This window comes from Lycorma delicatula, chromosome 5 (genome assembly GCF_047948215.1).
Source record: "Lycorma delicatula isolate Av1 chromosome 5, ASM4794821v1, whole genome shotgun sequence".
Taxonomy (NCBI): Eukaryota; Metazoa; Arthropoda; class Insecta; order Hemiptera; family Fulgoridae; genus Lycorma; species Lycorma delicatula.
In genome coordinates, this window is record NC_134459.1 from 137,743,902 (window position 1) to 137,768,276 (window position 24,375).

Sequence of the window (24,375 nt, forward strand, 5' to 3'; positions counted from 1 at the left end):
AAGTTTCACATGTTTAACACACGACAAGCCCCATCTTCTTACAATTTCAGCAACGTTTTGCTCATCCTTGCCTTAAGTGTTGGTCATATCAAAGATTTTAGGAAATATTTTCAGGAATAACGATCACTTTAAACCGATTCGATACTGTGCCTATCAAAGGAAAACTTTCGGTTTTCAGATATCAATGGAATATTCATTTTAACTAGTTTTGGCGTGACGTCTGTACGTACGCTATATCGCACAACTCAAAAACGATTAGCCGTAGAATGTTGAAATTTTGGATTTAGGACTGTTGTAACATCCAGTTGTGCACTTCCCCTTTTGAATGCAATTGACTGGCCTAAAATTGTTCAAAACGCCCCAAATTCAAAAAATGTGGATTTTGAACTTTTTCTTAACACCAGCAGTAAGCTCTCCAGTTGAAAGCTTTTCAACGATATATCATAAGTGGTATTTATTTTCATTGGTTCCAGAGTTATAGCCAAATAAAATTTTAATTAATGAATTTGTTGGATCGTACGACAAGGGGAAGGCACATCGGTTCGAATCCGACCTCATTTCCTTTTAATCTAGATATATTGATTTATTTATTAACCTCTGATTGTAAACAATTTCTTTAACTAATTTTTGTTTTAGTTTTTTTTTTAAATTTAAATATATGGTTTATTAATAATTATTAACCTCCGATTTAAAAAAAAATGTGTATATGTAATTTATTAGACGTTCAAGGATGACATGTGGTGTCCACATGTCTTCTTTTTATCAATTATGCATTTTTTCCCTTACTGATTTTTTTTTTTTAATGTAATTTTCATTAAATACCTTTGCGATTATCTTTGGTTTTTCAGAAGATATATTTTTTTATGAAAAGAAAAGAATATATCAACGTTAAAGATTTGTTAAATTTGATAAAATATCAAATTTTCCAACTTAAATTTAATAAAATTATGTTGTGATATCTATTATTTAAATTATCGCGCGCGCGCGCGCGCACACACACTATTATTATTATATTTACATTAATTCACCGAAATTTAAAACCTTTTACATGGGAATTTTATGCAAAATAATATTTGTAGCGTATGAAAAAAAGCCTTTACCGAGGTTAGAGCACAGACTTTGCCGTTTGATACCAAGAAACGATAAATGAAGTCGACATACTTACTATGCTTACATTAAACAAAAATCCCCCCACATTTTAATTTTGGTTTAAATTGTTATTACTTTATTCCGATTTCGTCCCCAACTCCTGTGCATTTGTTATAATCTCTTAATAAGTTACGTTTCCTACTTCCTACAATATTAACTTTATTTAATCCATCGCTCTTTTCACGTATAGTTTTTGATCTTCTATACTTCCATTTGTTACTAAATTAATTAAACCTAAATCACCAATCATTCTTTTAATATTTTGCTTCAATTTTTTTTTTTTAGAAATACTAGTTGCTAACACTTGCTGCTTTGCAATTTAATTATTACAAAGTATGTATTTAAAAACACATCAACTAAAACCTGGTGGACCCGTACTAAAAAAAATTCAACCTAGTCCGTCCAGTAAAATTCCCAGGCGGATTGGAAATAGGTATTCAGCCATTTTTTAAATATTAACATAAGAAAATTTTACCAACTGGAATATATCATTTAAGATAAGTAGTACAGTACCCTACGCAAAACGAACCATTTGGAATATTCTCTTCAACGGCTATGATAAATAACGCGTAGCGCTTATTTAAATTTACATTACTTATTTCTTAAATCTATGAATAATTCGCTCCTTTAATTATACTATTATTTATCAAATGCAAGATAGATGTTAGTGCATAATTGAATGCAATAAAGAAAAATAGTAAAAATATGTAACCTCACCGACATTCTTTAGATATTACTCATTAAAACTGGTGCTGACGATGAAGTAATATTATAATCAAGGTCTTAGTGCGCGGTGAGACACCTGTATTTCCGGAGATATATATGCTTAGCTTATAACATTTATAACCAGTTCGCCGGTGTTATGGTGAGGCGAATTGTGACGGTGTTGCGGTGGGGACGTAAGAAGAAAGGAAACAAGAAAGAAAAGTTGAAACATGAATCATACTCCCCCTAGCAACTAGTAATAAATTTTTAAGTAAAAATACTTTTATACCTTTGTATTCTCTTGATAAAGAAAACTAAAAAAATACCACTTTATTATTCTTTAATTTGCAAAAAGGTTACAAATATATGTACACACATATACATATAAAAATAATTTTATTATATATATATATATATTATTATTATTTTACTTTTAAGACCGCAAAGAACCACTTTAGCCAGAATAATTCAAGTATTTTCTGCCGATTTTTTGGCCTTTAAGTTCTTAGTTTTTACTTTCTCCCAATATTTAGTCGTTCTTAATGATCTTCCTTTACGATCCTCTTCTGAATAAAACCTTTTTGTATAATTAAAAGTTCTTACTTTAAAGTTGGTATTCGGATCTTTAATAACAAATTTTAATTTTTCGGATTTATTAAGTAAATCTTCGTAAGTCAAATTTAATTCTTGCATGTCTTCTTTAATTTTTTTGATCCATAATGGCGGATTTTTTAAAGACCAAAATCGATCGATAATTTGTCTTAGTAATCCTACCCTGGGGTAATCTTAACAAGTGTGCACAGAAAGAAATTCGCTTCTTTTTCATAGTATCAATTAAGGATTCCAAGTTTTCGTACAGAAATTTATTAGGCAATAATCTGTACTGATTTTCCTGTTTATATTTTTTGTTTATGCAGGTTCTAAGAATCCTGCGTTCAACTTTAAGCAAAGGTTCAGTCCTATTTTTCTGATTTAATCTAAATAAAGTCTCGCTCGCGTAAGTAATTACTGGTTTAACCACAGTTTTGTAATGTCTAATTTTAGTGTTAATTTAGAGCGAGTTTTTGTTGTATTTTTGGTTACTTGTAGCACTTCAAATAATTTATTAAGTCTTTCAGTCCAATTTTGTTTTTCGTTAGAATTGCAAGTAATGATCTCTACAAGATATTTAAATTTTTCAACAAGTTCTACTTTGTTTCCATATATAATAAAAGAGAATTTTAATTAATTTGTTTAAAAAAATAATACTCCATGTTTTTAACTGGTATATGAAGATATGAAATTACGCTTCTACGACATAGTTTCAGTTTTATTAAAAAAAAAAAATTACAACAAATTTACAAGAATTGTTATTCAACAATAATATGAAGATGTTCTTAACCGCCCAATTTATTTTGTAGAATTTAAAGAATAAAATTATCTTCTTAAAACCAATGTAAAACACATTTAAATCTTACGGGTTACCCGAACCAGACATCTTGTTTTCTATTTGATTATAGCAGAAAATCCTTATCATTATGGATTAAAAATAGAAATATTACTATTATTAATAATAGTTTTAATTTTAAAATTAATGAACTTACGAGTGGAATATTAAAAATTATCAACAAAAGAAATATATTTTTATTTAAAAAAATTATAAAATAATAAAAGAAACCCGAATGATTATAATTGCAGAACTCATTACATAAAAATGGTTACTGAAGCTACCCAATTATTCTATCAACAGGGGCCCTTCACTATATTCTTAATTTTACAAAACAGCCTACTGTAACAACTCCGCAAAATATCAGATTTTTTAAAACCACAAAAAAGATATGAAAGATGTTTGAGCTCCATTAAATATAACAAGAAAAACCATATTTATTATTATGTAAATATAAAATATTAAAAATAATGAATTAAAAGAAGGACTCTATGAAGAGAAACGAAAAATACCCTAAGTACTCAGTAAAACTAAGAATAATGGGCAATTAAGCTGTAGATCGGTAGAAATTTTTCAGTAAAATTACTGTTTAATAGAAATGTATTTTATACGTGTCATTATCACAAATACATTATGAATGTGTTCACACTGTTTGAAATTTAGTATGATGCATTTAAGAAATACAAATCATAAATATGTATTTAATTCGTTCAATATGAATTCAAAGACTAGATGTTAATTTATGTACGTTGAATTATTAATTCAATTTTTTTATACTAATAATCCTCCTCTATGAATCATGAGATCTTGCCGTTGATGAGGGGGCTTGAGTGCTCAGGGATACAGAGTAGCTGGACCGAAGGTGCAACCATATCAGAGAGGTATCTGTTGAGAGCCAGACTAAGGAATGATTCCTGAAAGAGGGCAGCAGCTCTTTCAGTAGTTGTTAGCGGCGTGAGTCAGAATGACTTAAAGGGCCATATCAACATCACTCAGTCCTCTGAGTACTGCGCAGCTGAAAGTAATGGAAAACTACAGCTGCTTTTTTTCCAAGAAAATGTGGCTCTCTGCATTTTCATATAGCAATGATGGAGGCGCCTTCCTTGGTGAAATATTCCGGAGGTAAACTAGTCCCCCGTTCGGATCTCCGGGTGGGGACTACTAAGGAAGGGGTCACCAGAAAATTAAAAAATAACATTCTACGAGTCGGAGCGTAGAATGTTAGAAGTTTAAAAAAGGTTGGTAGGCTAGAAAATTTAAAAAGGGAAATGGATAGGATAAATGTGGATGTAGTAGGAATTAGTGAGGTGAGGTGGTAAGAGGAAGGCGACTTTTGGTCAGGTGATTTTAGAATAATAAACTCAGCTTCAAATAATGGGCAGGCAGGAGTAGGTTTCATAATGAACAAGAAGATAGAGAAGAGAGTAGAGTATTTCAAAACGCATAGCAATAGAATCATTGTAATAAGGATAAAATCAAAACCTAAACCGACAACGATTGTTAACGTCTATATGCCTACAAGCGCCCATGATGATGATGAGGTAGAGTGTGTATACGAAGAGATTGATGAAGCAATTAAACACGTAAAAGGAGATGAAAATGTAATAATAGTTGGAGATTGGAATGCAAGCATTGGAAAAGGCAAGGAAGGAAATATAGTGGGTGAATACGGGCTGGGCAAAAGGAATGAAAGAGGGGACCGACTTATAGAGTTTTGCATGAAGTATAAATTAGTAATTGCCAACACCCAATTTAAAAATCATAATAGAAGAATATACAATTGGAAAAAGCCAGGCGATACTGCAAGGTATCAGATAGATTATATCATGGTTAAGCAAAGATTTAGAAATCAACTCGTTCACTGCAAAACTTACCCTGGAGCAGACATTGATAGCGATCATAATTTGATGATAATGAAATGTAGATGGGGGTTTAAAAACCTGAAGAAAAGGTGTCAGATGAATCGGTGGAATTTAGAGAAGCTTGAGGAAGAGGAGGTAAAAAAGATTTTTGAGGAGGACATCGCAAGAGGTCTGAGTAAAAAAGATAAGGTAGAAAATGTAGAAGTAGAATGGGAGAATGTTAAAAAGGAAATTCTTAAATCAGCAGAAGCGAACTTAGGCGGAATAAAGAGAACTGGTAGAAAACCTTGGGTTTCAGACGATATATTGCAGCTGATGGATGAACGTAGAAAACATAAGACTGGTAGTAAAAGGAACTATCGGCAATTAAGAAATGCTATAAACAGGAAGTGCAAACTGGCGAAAGAAGAGTGGATTAAAGAAAAGTGTTCAGAAGTGGAAAGAGAAATGAACATTGGTAAAATAGACGGAGCATACAGGAAAGTTAAGGAAAGTTTTGGGGTACATAAATTAAAATCTAATAATGTGTTAAACAAAGATGGTACACAAATATATAATACAAAAGGTAAAGTCGATAGATGGGTGGAATATATTGAAGAGTTATACGGAGGAAATGAATTAGAAAATGGTGTTATAGAGGAAGAAGAGGAAGTTGAGGAGGATGAAATGGGAGAAACAATACTGAGATCTGAATTTAAGAGAGCATTAAAAGATTTAAATGGCAGAAAGACTCCTGGAATAGACGGAATACATGTAGAATTACTGCGCAGTGTAGGTGAGGAAGCGATTGATAGATTATACAAACTGGTGTGTAATATTTATGAAAAAGGGGAATTTCCATCAGACTTCAAAAAAAGTGTTATAGTCATGATACCAAAGAAAGCAGGGGCAGATAAATGTTTGGAGTGTCGCTTTATATGGAAGTGAAACTTGGACAATCGGAGTATCTGAGAAGAAAAATTAGAAGCTTTTGAAATGTGGTGCTATAGGAGAATGTTAAAAATCAGATGGGTGGATAAAGTGACAAATGAAGAGGTATTGCGGCAAATAGATGAAGAAAGAAGCATTTGGAAAAATATAGTTAAAAGAAGAGACGGACTTATAGGCCACATACTAAGGCATTCTGGAATAGTCGCTTTGATATTGGAAGGACAGGTAGAACGAAAAAATTGTGTAGGCAGGCACAATTTTGGCACAATTGTGTAGGCAGGCACAATTATGTGCCTTGTTTGGAATATGTAAAACAAATTGTTAGGGATGTAGGACGTAGAGGGTATACTGAAATGAAACGACTAGCACTAGATAGGGAATCTTGGAGAGCTGCATCAAACCAGTCAAATGACTGAAGACAAAAAAAAAATATATTAATAATAAGTTAAATCACTATCAAACTTTACCTATGCTCCTGATTTACAAAAATGTTTATTAAAATAAAAAATAAAAAAAAAAAAAAAACTATTAATATTAATTTTCAGTTAACCGAGAAATTTACCCTAGGTAAAATAATATGCCCATAAACATAAAAAATTTTATTAAATAATTTACATTTATAACTGGATTTAAAATATCGGCAAATAACAATAAAATTATTTGTCAGAAATCTTCGTGGAAATAAAAACATTCATATGTGTATGAGTAGGATAGTCTCCGCCTATGAAAAAAATGTCAGGTAACTCAACTGGGGTTAGACGGTAATAACGGCCAGAAGAAAACCGCCAGCAGATTACCAACACAAAATTCTATGAAAGTAATCATCATTGACTATTAAAGTCTAAACGTTAAAAATTCTAAAAATTATTAAACTATCTGTAGCCTACTTTAAAAATTATGATGAGATAATGACCACATTCTTTCTACAATGAACAGTTCAATAATAAATAACGTTACGTATATTTTCAGAAAAAAGGGATAAAACATAATTAATACACCCCCAAAACACATTTAGTGATTTGGGGTATGAATTATATGTCAGTGATTACGTTTTAAAACCCTGCGGTATGAACCATAGCTGATTTTTATTTTTGTTGAGAGGATTCCGGTGATACATTAATTGCGTTTAATGTAATCTTCTAGTGGAAAGGAGCAGGTCACCTGTACCTGGTTAGGACCCCGTAAGCTTTGTCAAACAACTAAATGTACCCCACCCACAACCGTCACGCTAATAATCGTACGTACACAATTTTCAGTTAAATAACTTCAACTCTATTAATTAACTTGATCCTTCGTCGACAAAAAAGAAGCATAAACTCATACGTTCGGCAATTGCGGCAAGCTGGAAATAAAATAATTTCCTTTCATTCAAATTTGAAGTTAAAAAATAATCTAATGTAATACATTAATAAATTAATATTTATGCTCTCAAGCTAGAACATATATTAAAGTCAAGAAAGTACGACCGATTAGTAAATGGATGAAATAGATAGCCAGCCGGTGATCGATTACAGACCTTTTCTTAGCGTAACCACTTCTTCTTAATTTGAAACGGATAACCGAGATAGGAAGAAAAAAAGGACCGTAAATCGCTAAAAATAAAAAATGTATGAACATCAAAACGGAATAGGCTTCTATAAAAATTAAACTGATCACAATTAAGTCACTTATAACAAGTAATTCAAGACATCTCTAAATAAAATATAATTTTATTTGCTCTTTACTAAATTAATTAATATGTTATATAAATATATAAAGCGCATAGCAATTTAAACAAATTACTTCTATTACCGGATAAATTTAAATTACTCATAATAATTGAAAATAAAGTATAACAATTTTAATCGGGACAACAAAATTTAAGCAATAAACAAATCACACCCTAATTCAATTAATTTAAGTAATTAAAATGAGAGAAGCATTAAACAATTATTTGAAACCACTCCACGAAAAAATTAAATATTTGTGTAAAAACCGAAAGGTTTTTTTATTTAACGAGATAATTTAAGTAACTTTAAAAAGCAATAATGATTAATTTTCTGCTTAAAAAGGTTTGTAAACAGTAAATTATTAACTAAATAATACGGTACTTATAATAATCAGTAGCTATTAAAAATAAAAGAATAAAATTCAAAATACTAAACTACTTTTAATTAACGAGACTTAAGACTAATAAAAATAAATAAAACTTTCTCCTAGGTAAAAGAATGAACTTCTATTGAAAGCAAAAATAATTCAATGAGAACAGAATCAAAGAGTTAAGCGGTAACCGCAAGGCCGTAGTAGAATTGTATAGCTGAAGAACCTAGGCATGTTTGCCACTACGCATTCCCGATCCGACTAACACACGCTCACAGGCACGCAATCGCCCCTACAAGTCCTGACGGCCTTCAGTACCATTCCATCGGCCTCGGCTCGGACTAATGAACTGAGAAACACCATCCCAAACCTATAAACTCAGAAACGTACACCGATAAACTTTTGATTTCCAACAACTAACTCTGTATTCATTGCGATGTTATTTAATTAAAATTCGGCACTGTCAACTATGTAAAGAACCCTATTCGATGTTCGGTTTCATAAAGTTAATGGAAAATGTACACTATTAAATATTAGCTTACGGATGAATTAAATTTCGGCAATAATTAAATTTCGGCAATAACCGAAAAAGAGCTAAAAAATTGTTGGATCAAGTATTTGTTTAGTAGATCGTTTTATATAAATTATAAAGCAATATTTCACTTATTCGACTTAAATTTAATCTGGGTATTGTAAGAAATAAATATAAATAAAACAAATATAAGAACATGATTACCTTTAGTAAAATTTAAAAATTCATTTTCTTCAAAATTTTACGGCTTCTATAAATTACACCCAATTAATGAGTATAAAACGCAAAAAAACAGCTGTTCTGTATCACTGCAGGACAATGAATCAAGTCTAGTAAAAAGTACTTTTAACTATATTTAAATCCTTTTCTGCTACTACAATACTTTAGTCGTTAGCATTAAAATTTGAAATAAAAAATATATATATACGGTACATCAACAAATACAAACATCAAGCTTTTACATAATATATGTTAACTAGTATATTTCTTTGTGTCAGAAAATTGTAAAGGAAAACAGTAACATTTCTATAAAAAAAGATTAGTTTTTTAAATTAAATATTTAAAAAAAAATCTAAATTAAATATTAAGCAAAAAAAACATATTTTTGATAACTTATTTCACTAAGGGATTACATACACGTACAGTTTACATCTAGTATTTTTATCAGACACGCTCACATTCTTTTATAATAGATCTGTTGTGGACACCACATGAATTCCTTGTACGCCTATTAAAAATTACATATACACATTATTTTAAAGTAAAAAGTACATAAAATTTTATTTCATTATTAAGGTTCTGTTAATTTTTCATATTTTTTTTTATTATAATTAAATTATTATCGTAATATTGTTACTGTATTGTTATTACTCATCGTAATTTTTATTTACAATTAGTAGTTAATAATTATTATTAAATCAATATATTTAAATTTAAAAAAAATAAAAGTTAACAAAAGAGAAGTCGGGATTCGAACCGATGTGCCTTCCCCTTGCAAGGTCCAAATAATTTATTATTTAAAATATTAGATTTATTTTAAATTATAAATATAAAATAATTACAAAATTGTTTGATTCTATAACCATTGGAAATAAGTTCCACTTATGATAAATCGTTGAAAAGCTCTCGATGAGGGCTTATTACTGGAGTTAAGAAAACGTTCAAAATCCAAATTGTTTTGGATTTTGGGCTTCTTTGGAAACTTCTGGTTCAGTCGATTCCAATCAAAAGGGAAGGTGCACAACTAGATGTTACAACAGTCCTAAATTCAAAACTTCAACATCCTACTGCTAATTGTTTTTGAGTTATGTGAGACGTCTGTACAGACGTCATGCTGAAAATAATGAAAATGGATTCAGGGATGGTGAAAATGGATATTTCCGTTGAAATCTGAAATTTTTCGCGATCACAATACTTCATTTAGTTCGTACAAGGAAATAAAAATCGAAATTTTAAATAAATTAGATAATTTATCGATGCAAATGGTAAAATTCATGCGTACATACATTGGAGACCTGACATCAGATTTATTTATTTATTCTATATACAAAATGAACTTTATAACGTGCTAGTTATAAAATAAAATTACAAAAAATCGGAAAATTGGAGAAAGTAAATTAATTTTATTTAATTTCCTAATATTATCTATTATTAATCATTAATTAATTAGCAGTTATTTAATTAACTGTTTTAACATCAATGTATTACGAGCCGAACAATTAAAAGATAAACTTTCTCAGGAATATTTAATTGAGAAACTAATTTTAATTCTGTTTCCCTTTTAGCTTGAATCGTAATTGACCACATGGTGCAATTGTTTAATTAATATATATGTACACAAAAAAAAAGTAGTTTATGAAGAAACATGAAGTTGTACTTAACAATAAATTTCTTATACACACGATATAAATTAACATTATAAAAAAAAAACTAAACAACTATTAAGACTAATTTAAAATAATTATTAATATTATACTTGAAATAATGAAAGAAGTGCAATGAGCGTCAACCACTGCCAGTCAGTTCCGTTTAACTTCATTCTACCACCCCGTCGTTACACATCAGTTTGAAGCAACATCTTTCACTATTTCGTTCTTTAAATAGTACTAATTTAATACCAGTATCAAGAGATTACTTTTTTAGAATAGATCAATAATTCACCAAACTGTGAACAATCGTAAAAGTAACAGAAAGAGAGGATGTTACTTTCCCTCAATTTTTTTGCAGTGCATTACATTTTATTGGTTCTGTTATAATTATAATAATAAAGCAGTAACCGATTTTGTTTATATAAAATTCTCAAGAAAATTAACCTGTGTACTTGTGTACTATAACGGCGCCACCATGGTTGAGAGGTTATAATAACCAGCGCGACTGGTGGCCAGTTGTTTATTTAAATTAAATAAATAAAATTATAAATTTAATCTAACCAAACTTAACCTTAAAAGTAATAAGTTAATTATTTATTAAAATCATAAATACAATCAAACTAAACTTAATCTACGCTCGCTTCGCTAGCGAGAGTAGATTAAGTTTGGTTAGATTACATTTATCATTTTATTTATTTTCTTATTTCAATATAGCGTTTCAGTGGCGCCATCTAAGAACTAACTACAGAAGTAAGTTATATATAACCTTCCAACCTAGTGGCGGCGTTATAATACCTTAACTAGTTAACGTTCAAATAAAATTGCAAGCTATTCAATCTATTGTTTATCTGTGTAGGTGTGATATCTAAAATAACGAAAAATTACACGTCTTGTAAGTGAAGTAAATAATACACGTACATATAAATATTTTTATATACAATAGACAGGAATTAGAAAAAAAAATAGAAGAATACTTTTTACTAAACTCTGCTTGATGGGCTATTAGGCTTAAGGCTCTGTGTATAGTCATCGAATAAGAAACTGAGCTCCTAAACGGTCTCTTCAAGTAGGAATCTTGGAAGCAAGTAGGAAGTCTCTCTTACTCAAGATCGGAGAGATAGCAACCAATGGAGCTATTGTGTTATTACTAATGTAGCCGGGTAGTGCCTATTCTGGCTACAACTCATCAGCGTTCGGTGATTTTTCACTCAAAACGGAAATATATTTTTAAAAAATGAAATTAACTGTAATTCCCAAACAGCAATTTGCAAAAGTTTTCTTTTAATAATATAATCTCGTTGTTACGAGATTTTCAGCTCGTTATCCGCGCTGAAAATACATCTTTTTCCGGAAACGTAAAAAGTTGATTAGGTCTTATGTAGAGATGCATTCTTCTACCCGGTACCCTGGATAGGTTTAGGATTTTTAAATTCTCAACTGGGTTAAAAAGGAGAAACCTCTAGGGCTCTCAACTGTCATTTTTTACCAACGAAAGACTCGTCTGTCCAAAAACAATTTTTTAAGCAAAAAACAGACTTTATGAAAACTTTCGGAAAAATATTATTCTACATGGTAATCGACACGAGAGAACACCATGGTAAGAAGCCATGAATTTGAGCCATCGGATTCTGAACAATCCACATCAGCATGCAGAAAGGAATAGGAGACTTCTCCTAGAAATCCACAATCAAAATTTCAAGGGAAGAAGAAAAACGAAACCAGAAACGTCTGGTCAGAAGAAAGTGGGCAAAAACGAAGCGAAAGAATGAAGATCTATTGGAAGACGAAAAAAGAAATTGCCCAGAAGAGAAATGAATCCAGTGTTGATTCACATCCTCTGTCGGTTAAAAAGAAAAAATCATATGCCGGCCTCCGTAGCGCGATGGTAGCGTCTCGGCCTTTCATCTGGAAGTCCTAGGTTCGAATCACGGCCAGGCATGCCATTTTTTATATGTTACATTTCCATATCCCACGCACAAGCTTCAAGCTTATGTGGCGACATCAAGCAAGAAAAAAAGAATTGCATAAAAACTTCTTATTTTAATGCCCCCTTAATAGATTTATTTTTAATAAAAAATCTCTCAAATCATACAGACAGAAGTAACACATTACTGATTTAACAATTTTTTTACTGTCAATTAAAAAAATGTTGAAAAAAACAATAATTTATTTCTTCAGTAATTAATACTCCAACCAAGGACATCATTAAACTTAAAACAATGCTAAATAATTAATAACTGACTTAAAATAAGGCAAAGCTACACGATCGTAATGCAATGAATAATTTTAATTGTTGTCTAATAATTATACAGAGGACAGAAGGAATATGTCGAATATTACTTATTTATCATTCTGAGTGTCCCACAAAGAATCAGAGAAACTTTCAGGGCATGTTCTACTAGTGAAAATAATGAAAAAAGATCACATAAACACACTCTTTGTTTTCGAGTTACGGTTAACAAAACATTTCGTTCGTCCTACTGTAATTTTTGGGACCCAAACTAAAGAGTAAAGTTGGTGGTTTCTTAAGTAATTTGAGCTGGGAAATAGGATAAATCAGGTCTCAGAACTGTAATCCTAGTAGTTTTTAAGATATCCGACGTTAAACAAAATTCGGCGTCGAAAAACAAGTTTTTTTTTTAGTGTTTGTAGTACAATAGCTTTGTTGAATGAATAACATAAATGCTGATGATTTAGTAAAAAAACTTGTAGAGAATTTAATTTTGAGAAAATTATTGTAAATAGAGCCAATTAAAAGTAAATAAAATCTTTTAAAAATCGACGTATTATTGAAACAAAACAAACGAAAAATAGATTCGACACAGCTGTTTTTTTGTGGTGATACCATGTTGTTGAAAAAGTTTTTGAACGAAAAAAATATGAAAATTAATAAAAATATTTTTTCGTCGACCGGCGGGTAGGTATTGACAGTATGAATTTTATACGTATGTGCCATATTAGATGATGTTACATGATCTTCTGTGGGGTAAATAATGTGAGTTTCTACACAAGATATGTAACGCCGTTTAATAAAATCATCAAAAATCGAGATGTCTCATCTTAAATCTTTCAAATTACAATTGGGTCCGTTGTAACAACGCCAAAACGTAAGTTATTTAATAAATCAATGAACTCCATGTCATTCCTTTGTCTCACATTTACTGTTAACTCACAAAATGAGAACTGATGCCATAAATTTGTTTCTGCTTCACACCAACGAAATTGAACAAAACACTAATGGCCTTTGACCAGAGGCACCTGCATAATACTGTATCACCAAAAAAGAGTATATTAACTCTGCCAAATTTTACTAATCAGACAAAGAAAATTATGAAATAATTATTAAAAAAAAAACTGGAACTGACATCAAAATGCGCTAAATTGTACGAAATAATTTCATGCAAATACAGTACTTAATTAATTTTTAAGAAACTTTTTTGAATCGGCGCCAAAATACAAGTTCATACTTATGTGGTACTTGAATGGACCTATAAATGTTGCATATAATAAAAAAAAGTAGTAAACATAAAATAAAGAGCCATCAAAACACATAAATATGAATTTCACTGATGTAATATCGGATTGTTTTTTATGAAGTATATGTATAAAGTATTAGAAAACAAATTTATATTATATCTAAAAATTAATTTTGTAGAAGCATGCGCCGATTCAAAAAAATGTCTAAGGAATTAATTAAATATTTGAACGAAATTATTTCTTACTTTTTAGTGCATTTTGATGTCGGTCAACATTTTTCCCCCTTTTAATAATTAGCTAAAATTACATTCACATAAAAGAAACAAAGTTAATAATTATTACTCCGACAACTCTAAAGGGAATGTAAAATGAACTATAAATGCCGTAGGAAAATAAACCTTCCGTGTTTTATACGGATATTAAACGCCTAAGCTACGGTATATCAGCGGTTATTACAGAGAAATAACCTTGCTCAGTATCGTCAATAAACTTCACAGAATAACGTTTCTTAAGTACGTAGCAGGAGTATGTCTAAGTAAATAATACTGTGGTATTAGTAATGGCGAGTGTACATAGATAAAATCGTTTTTATGCGGCACGGACGAGAAGGAATTTAGATGCGCTGCTAACCATGTGGAATATATAAACAATTCACAAAATTTTTAAAAAAATTTAAATAAAATTATATTTTCAATTATTGGAAAAACGTTTCAATAATACTTTTTTAAATAAAGATAAAACGCCTAACTTTTAATAAAGAAAAAGAAAACTAGTCGAACTAATAATAATCATGACATAAGGCCATTATTTGCCACCAGTTATATATTTAAAAATGATATCATAGAGCGATAAAAGCTTTTCACGTACTCTGAAATATTAGTACATTATATGCAAGAGCGGTCAACTTTAATTGTATGCAGATCATAAATCTATAATTTCAAATAAAAGAGAAAATATAAATTCAGCTAGCTCAAATTAAACATAATTTATCCTCCAGCTAAACGAAATAATAAAATAAAAAGTTTCTTCTCCTGTGATAAAATTTAGTTAATGTAACGTCAAATTTATCGCAATTATTTTGAAAAAATAAATTTAAAAAATTGATAAAAATAACATATCATGCAATAAATACAATTATAATAAAGAATAGACATTAAAAACAATAAAAGGTAAACAAATAATAATACTAGTAAAACTTTAATTTACCGAAATGGTTGAAGTCAGTGAGTGCTACATTAAAAACACTATTGCTGTAAAAGTTATTTTTAATATAATATTTTATTACTATTAGTAAATTAGTTAGTTTTATTTTTATTTGTAATTATGAATAGTGTTTAAGAATGTCATTTAAAAAATAAAAAAACATTCTTAAGAAATGCAAAAAGCGACTACCACGTGTCTTAATAACAATAAGAAAAACTAATGTAAAAAACAATTTTAAATACAATCAGTATAAGCAAACTTTTTTAAAATAGAAAAATGTTTCTTTTTTTGTACGTTAATTTTTTTTTTTATTAAAACATTTTGAAACTTTCCGCGAAATTTCACTGAATATCAGAGTGACTTTTGCCTTTATATCATTGTGATATAACAATTCAGTACTTAAATAATGACATCGAAAATATTTTATAATCGTCTGAAATTGACTAATTTTTCCATTTAAAAAAATGTTCCATTTAATTTGCCGGAAGAAACTGTACGGAAGAGTAACTACTATAAAAAAAATTAAAAAAGAATTCATCATAAACAGTAAGTTTAATTGAAGAGGTATGAAGTTTAAAAATTGGATAAAGTTGAGAACATCTATTTCTTTGAAATCAGCAAAAATACGGCTTATCACTCACTGTATACTTTTATGTTTCTTTTTGTTTTATAACACTTTCAGATAAAATTTGTAACAATTTACTATAAAGAATTTCATTATTAACTATTTAGTTTAACTAAGGTACTGATATATTTATTTCCTTTCTCCATTCAATTTATGTAATATAAAAGTATTAATGTAAAGAAAGAATATATTTCACTGCAAAGTGAATATTAAGAAAAAGAAAGATAGTTGAAAAACGTAAAACGATTCAAATGAAACTAGTAAATCAAAATAAAGCATTTTGTAAAAACAAACTTTTACAAAATTTACGATAAAAATCTTTAAGAAACAAATATAACAATAAAAAATGCATATAAAAACATATAGTTTGTTTTCTAGTCGAGCATAACCTATCAAATGACATAAAGATGATACCATGAAATACAGAAAATGAATGAATCGAGTTAAAAGAAAGGAAAATAACACGAAACCAGTTACAGCTAACAGTTTCGGGTGGACGCACTTTGCGCTCGGACATACCGTAGCTGGTTGACGCCTTTGTCTCAGATAGTTCAGAGTTGCGGGAGCGAGATAGAAGAAAGGAAAGCCAGAAAGGGAGGTTCAAGTCGTATAACTGGTATAATATCGCGTTTCACAGGGGAACAGCCCACACTGTTGCAGATAGAATGCCAGATGAGTCTCACTCCACTATACTGGCTCGGCCTTTCTATTCTATATTCTCTTTATCTAACATATGCTTTGTGTAACTAAATGTGTGCGAGTCTCGCAAATTATACACTGTCTGTTTCATCTGACGTCCGCTTAGTGGACGTGCAAAACCGAACTGACAACAGCGGTTGCCTTTTACATTATCCGTCAAAGTAAAATATTTTTCACAATAAGTTTACTTAAAAACAAAAAAGTACTATCCGTAACATCGTTCGTTAACAACTAGCAATACTGTCATCTAAACTGGAATCGGTTAGCTCAGTTTTATATGAAATTAATATTAAAGGATTTTCCAAATTTAAATCTGTATGTCAAATGATCAATTTTTATGAAAAGGTAAATTTTTTATCTTTTTATGAGTTCTCATCGTTATTAAAATAATATAATCGAAAAAAGCTAACAAGTTTTTTTTAACATTCTAGACATTTTTGAAAGCAGGTGAAATATTTTTTCTTTTAATGTAATTATTATTACGTATAACTTTTGTCTCTAAATTATTTAATTATTATTAAGTCATTAAAAGCACATCGTAAAATAATTTGTTTAAGAAGAAAATAGTTAGAAATTAATTTTAAATTACACTCGCCCTTTACCAGAACCCAAGATTTAGTCTATACATTTAGTAAAAATAAGTTTTTACTTAAAAATGCCGAAAATTCTAAAACTCTGAACATTTACGTTAATGTCTTTGATTTGTGGTAGAGGAAAGGATGAAGGAAGTTTTTTGAAACCTTTTGATTATGATATGATTGTAAAAGTAGTCATAGAACCCAAAAAGAATCATCCCCATCTTTTTATCAAATTTTTTGGTTTGATTTTTCTTTATCTTAGGAAGGTTTATAGTGGTAGGGAAATTTATAAAAAAGAAAAAAAATATATTTTATTACCAATAATTTTCGAAAGCAATCGATGAACTTTAATAACCGATCTCGATAGAGTATGAATTGCAGGGATATTACCCACCCTCGGCCCGGATTTTATTAACACTAATGCTCTACAGCCCTGTCATCAGATCACATCTCATCATAAAGTTATCCGTTTCAGCGACATGCAAAAAAATACTGCCAATACATATGCACGAAATAGATACAAGGGTTCTGAAAAGTTTGAACATTACAATTTTTTATCTTATAAGAAAATATTCCCTATTGTATCTCTATAGTACTAAAGTCGGGAAGGTAAAATTTATAAGCATCAAAAATGGAGGGAAGCTAATAAAAAAAATGTATATTCAAAAATAATAATATATTTATAAAAATAAACAAAATTGAAAAAATAGAATAAACTAAGATGACGGAAACATTGAACCGAAAGTTTTTCTAATAAAATACGATAGTATTATTTAGTACAACAAACATTTTATACTTAATTATTAATTGTACGAAAATCGTTATTTTTAAACCAATAAATTTTTTACTGATATCTTATCAATAAGATCATTTCGCGGAGTATTTCAGTGTTAGTATACTTTTTTTAAGCTATTCTGAAATGCGGCGAACCCACATTCAAATCTAATTAAATGTACTAAAAAAAAACACAAAAAAAAAACAAAAAAAAAAACAATTCAATGTTAGTTTCTCAAATTGTTTATGGTTCAATAATGGAATTGTTCCAGGAGTTGATAGGTAATATGAGAATAAAAATCAGCTTTCGTATTTTAAACGACAGGGAAAACCATTTGTTGTCAGATAATATAACAATTAAACTTACAGTATTTTACATTAAGAAAAAATCACTTACTAACATTACCTTAGTTATAACTCATAATAATAATTTCACAATTATTTTGCACACATATTTTCCCCGAACGATCTTTTTAAAAATTAGTTTCATATTATACTGATTAGGGTTATAAAATGTCATTTCATAAATTTAGATAACAGGTTATGAAAAATAAAGATATATTGTTACGTTGAATGTATAGACAAATGGGAAAAGATTATAACCGAATGTTATATTTAGAAAAAAAGACTTTAAATAAGGAAGAAGCTTTTTCACGCGAAGTAATAGTGTACACAGGAAAAAGGATTAGCCGGATAACTAGTTGGTTAAAGGTTATGTAAAACGTGCCTGGGAACGGAGACCTGGTTCAGGGAACGTTAAAAATACAAACGTTTTTGTAAGGTTAGTTTTAATCAAGGAATGTTCCGTATATTTTTTAATTACATATTTGTGGAATACATTTATGAAATAATAAATTATTCATATAAACCTTTATAAAAACGATCAATATAAAAAAAAAATATTGTATTTTAGTTCCTAGTAATTCCCTGTTATATATAATTTCTTTTATATTTCATTTACCAATTATAAATTTTATTAGTCACAGTACTCCGAACAGAAGAGCTTTGTCTAACTTTATCTAAACCTCTGAGGGATAGATTTCAATTATAAAGGATAACTCCAGCCGTATCCGACCACTCCCACCGTTTCTAGTTTTCTGGCCGTAACGGTAATTGTCCTTCCTGGAACATCTTTTATAGACTTTTCGAAGAAAAACACGGTATTTTTTATTATAATACTAGGCTGTGCAGGCTAGATTATAGATAGAATTCTCGACCTGCAAGTAAATTACACTCCTGGAATTCGTTGCCACGGCAGGAAAAACAGGATCCTGCAAAATATTAACAAAACAGTAAGCCCATTACTTTCCGACAATTATATTACATTAATTTTTGGGGTAATCCGACCGAATAGAAAATCATTAAATGTAGAAAAATTTGATCGAGTTATAATTTTCGAAAAATTAAACTAAACATTTAATACTAAAATTAAAAATTTGTTTAATAAAGACGATAAATACAAATGAAATAAATCCATCGGCGTGGAATGATAAATATTGTGACCTTTTATTGTAAAAATAAATTACATAAACATCGTAAGAAATTTCACCAAGAAGAATTTCTTTATAAAGCTTTAAAAATGTGTTATATTTCAACTTTAAAAAATATATAATTGTTTATTTTATGGCAAAGCAAATGTTACATACAAGCCGGCCTCCGTGGCGCGAGTGGTAGCGTCTGGGCCATTTATCCGGAGGTCCCGGGTTCCCGGTCAGGCACGCTACAAATCATTTAGCTTCATCCTTTGAACGATGGATCGGCAGGTTAAATAAAAAAAAAGGAAAAAACTGACTATTAGACATAGTGAAGGATTCAATTTACATCTATAATATTGTCAACATATTAAATTTAACGTCAAGTTGAATTTTGATAAAAAAAGTATAAATTTACTTTATTATTATTTTTTTTAAATTCAGTTCGTACAACTTCGTTTCAGCAAAAAATAACGCATTTCAACGTTATAACACCATCATCAACTTGAATTATAATAAAAAAAAGTAGTAAACATATGCGTGGTTCGTTACTGGAATTGAAAACATTTATTCCGCGATTCTTAGCCTTGCTTTCGACGTCGAAGTAGGTAAACGTATACGTATTCTACAAAAAGATGTCCGAGATCAAGGCGGAATAAATGCGTTCCAACAACTCGTTTCAATGCATCTGTATAAACCTAATAATTAATAAGTTTTAAAACTTAATTTTATTATATAGTAATAACTTATAACAAGCAGTTTAATCATTAGATTACGTTTGCAAAACAAAATGAATATTAGATATCTAATATATATATATAAAATAATAATAATAATTATGATTATTATTATTATTATTATATATATATATAATGTTTATATACTGCTTACTGAAAGCATTATATTTGTTTATATGTCACGTTATGTACAAATGAATAACTGTGAAATTAAATAATAAATTATTAATATTAATATTTTCATTAAAAAAAGAACAAAATACGCGCAAGAAACGAGTAAGAACGGAAGTTTAACCAAATGATTAAGATTTATACATAAATAGTGCTCTAACAGTAAGAATATGTACCCTCAAACAAATAATATTTTTTATGGAGGGGGAGAAAGAGAAAGATGAAGAATGTGACCTTCGAAAGAAGTTTACGACATTTTTCCATAAGGTAATTAATTATTATTATACTTCCTTAACATTATACTAGGCTACAAGACAAAAATAATTTTTAATTAAAACAAAGCTGACAAAAATAATTAAAATAAATTGATTTGAACTTAAAAGAAAATGTTAAAAGTTAATTAGTAACAAATAAAAGTAACATAAATAAATAAAATTAATTATTTAGTTAAATAAAACATACGTATAAAAAAGTATATCTACGTTAACGTCATCATAACCGAATAAAATGGTTTTCAAGAAAACGTTTTTGCTGACGTGCATATCCTCTATTAGTTTAAAATTTGAAGCCAATCAATGTCGTTGATCCTATTGTTTTTTATTTAATTATTAAAAAACCCACGCGCCAAAACACAACAAAAAAAAGAGAAAAAAATGGAAACAAAACATATTATTGTAATGAGATACAACCACACCTTATAATGTGTCATCCTTCACCTAACAATTTTAATATTTATATTAACAAAGAAATATTTTGTCTTTACATCTAACCATCAATTTAACTTAATAAAAATTATATACTAAACTTAAATTACTCACTGATTAAAAATAGAATCAAAGAAAATATTGAATTCACTGACCTGAAACAAAATAAGGATAATATATTACATTTGATTAATAAATAATACCTACGTAATTTATAATAGTATACAAAATCTATATATATATATATATATTTTGTTAAGTACATATTTTACATTAATAAACTGAAACGTTATTTCCGGCATTCATAAAACTCATTCAAGTTAACAAATTTTTTTATTATAAACAAAGCTATAACAATGTTTCTATTTTAATAATACGATATTAATGCCACATAATTAAATAAACTGGTATTATTAAGGTTGCGTGTTTTTATAGCATGAAAAAAAAACGGAAAAAAAAGATACAAATGTTATACAAGTATATATATATATATATATATATATATATTTTTTTTTTTTTCTTGATTTTAGTTTTTTAAATCTAACAAAGTAGTACATTAATAAAATGGTAAATTTTATCAGTCTTATAAATAATGGAGATTAATTCGTGGGTGGAACGACTTCGACGTACATGTATTTCCACAGACGGAAGCTATAAATCACTGAATAGAATTGCCGAAGGAAAGTGTTTTTTTTTTATTTCGATCAAATATTTATGTTTATTAATAATGTTAAAATAAAAAAAGACCATTGTACAATCCTTAAAAGGTAACATTCCTGTCAGTCTAAGAAGATATATATATAGTAAAAAATTAAATTAATGAACGGATTAAAAATTATTTTAAAAATTTAACTTTGTTCTCAAATACTATAAGATACACTTTTAAGATTCACTGTGAAGATCAAAAATAAATATAAAACTAAAAATCATGTTGCAGAATTTTAACAGCACTTTGCATCAATCTCAAATTGTTACGTAAACGAAAGCATGCATTGTGAGGATCTAAATGAACGATTTATAGTTCATAATTTCATTCACGAGCCGTACACAATTTCTGGAAGATGAAACCCTAATTGAAGATTACGTCGGTATCGCGAACAACGCTACATTTTTAGTAACAAAATAATGCTCATTAAACTTGGTTTAAACCAAAATCGTTTACAATTAATGTTATAATCTTTATTAAAAAACAACATATCTTTTTTATACACCGGATTTTATACAATGGAAAACTATACTGAAAGGGGAAATGACAGTTTCCGAGAGATTGCGGTGAGATAAGCGATAACAGTTTAAAGGATGGCCTTGAATAACTACTGGTCTCAACCCTGCGACTCTTTTACTTATATTCTTCTCGCCGTTCCTTATTCTTGATCCTTCTGCTGTGGTTTAAGGTTTTTTTCTATGTAGTCAGCTTTAGCTAGATTCATACCAAAGGTTTACAGCCCCGAAGTGGAGATGATGGTGGTCTGTTATTGCACTGCAGGTGTAGATCCATAAACAAAAATGACTTAAAAGTGCCTATCGGATTAAACCTACACTTCTCATCCGTCATAAAATACAAATACATAAATTAGGACTAACGTAAAATTAATTAGAAAAAAATATAATCGAGAGATCAATGACAGATAGGGAAACAGTAAATTATGGTCTGGATGAGAGAGATGGTTACTAGCATATAATAAGTCAACCGACATATATATGGTATAATTTAAGTAAAAATTCCAGCAACAAACAACGAAAGATGAACTGCAGAAGGCAGTTTTTTATAACAGTACAAATAACACTTACAGCTGATTAATTTGAAATCTATTATAACTGTTGATAATTGATTAGATGTCATGGACCGATACAATTAATCATAAGCGGTTGTTTAAGTTTAACTCCAGACCATCAATTAGCTCAAATATGCAACAAATTAGTTTCTGTTAATTAACACCAGTTCGCAAAATACATACAACGACATACATATCTACTGGTTTAACTATTTGCAACAGTAACATAAACATTGATTTACTAAATTCAACGGATTAAAAATTATATAGATAATAAACAATCTACCTGTAAGTTAAATTTACTCCATAAACGGAAACATCAACAACTATAATATTACAACCAATTACACCATAACCTATTGTAAAATATAAAAGGTGACAACACAACTGTAAGACTTTCCCGTCACGCGGGAAAATCATACAAAAAAAGTAACGTAAGTTCACAACTTAAAAAGAAAAAATTTCGCTTGTACGGTTGGCAGACTAGTGTAGCTGTGAGGTTTAACGCTTCAGGTACTGAGTCAACGGGCGATTGAGTTCGAGACTCAGCCGAATCCAGTTACCTTTTTACACTTTAAATATTATTAATTTATTTAATTCTACCGCCCACCTGTGACATCACAACGTAGCAGACGATACAACAGCATTTTTGGGAGGGGGGTGAACTTTTGCAAAAGTACTTTTTTGCAGATATTATTATTTTTTAATTGTTAACAAATATGAATAAGAAAAATATGACCTTAATTAGGCGAAATCTCCAGATACTGAGGGTGACCTTGATCTACAGCCTCACCTCCTTGACCTTTAAAGTTGAAAATTTAATCGCATCAATGCACCGTAAATAGATGGAATCTAAAATCGGTCCGGTAGTTCTGGAGATATAAGGTGATTTAGAGGCCAACACCGAACATACACACGCATATACGAACATTAACATCCGGAAATTTCCATCCGGGTTTTTCGGGGTCCTTAGAAGTCAAAATCTCAAGATCCGATGAAAACCTCATGTGTCCAAATTGGACCGATTACAATACTTTCCCTTCTGCTATAACGCTAACTAGAGGGGAAAGTAAAAAATTCATCAAACAAACGATTTTGCAAGAAATAATAAAAAAAAAAACAAAACGGGAAGATTACGTCATCTCCCTGGCGGAGTGGTAGCGTCTCGGTTTTTCATCCAAAAGTCCCGGGTTCGAATCCCGGTCATACATGGCATTTTTCATACACTAAAAATTCCCATTTCCATATCCCATAGTCAAGCTTCAAGCGTATGTGGCGAGATCATAAAGAAAAAAATTGCATTACCAACAAATAATAATTTACTATTAATAACGACTGATACTTATGGCATACATTAATTTTATTTTTAGGCTGGACCTAAATCAGATACAAATAAATAAAAAATAAATGTTTTTTTCTAAATATCTCCATAATATATATAACATAAAACATCCATATTACGTTGACGTGATCCTAAAAATAATAAATGATCAAAAATAAAGGATACGAATAAATTATTATGGCATTTTATTATAATACAAGTAAATAACAATGGTCATTGCTCATTGGTCAGCGTACTAAATACGTGAAATATTTGAAGAACACGTGA

At 29.4% G+C, this 24,375-nt stretch overlaps 1 protein-coding gene across 3 annotated transcripts in view; it reads right to left on the minus strand.

The window, feature by feature from the left end:
- LOC142325405 (tight junction protein ZO-3-like) overlaps positions 1 to 24,375 on the minus strand; it is a 981,859-nt gene that overhangs the window by 249,010 nt on the left and 708,474 nt on the right. The window lies entirely within an intron of this gene.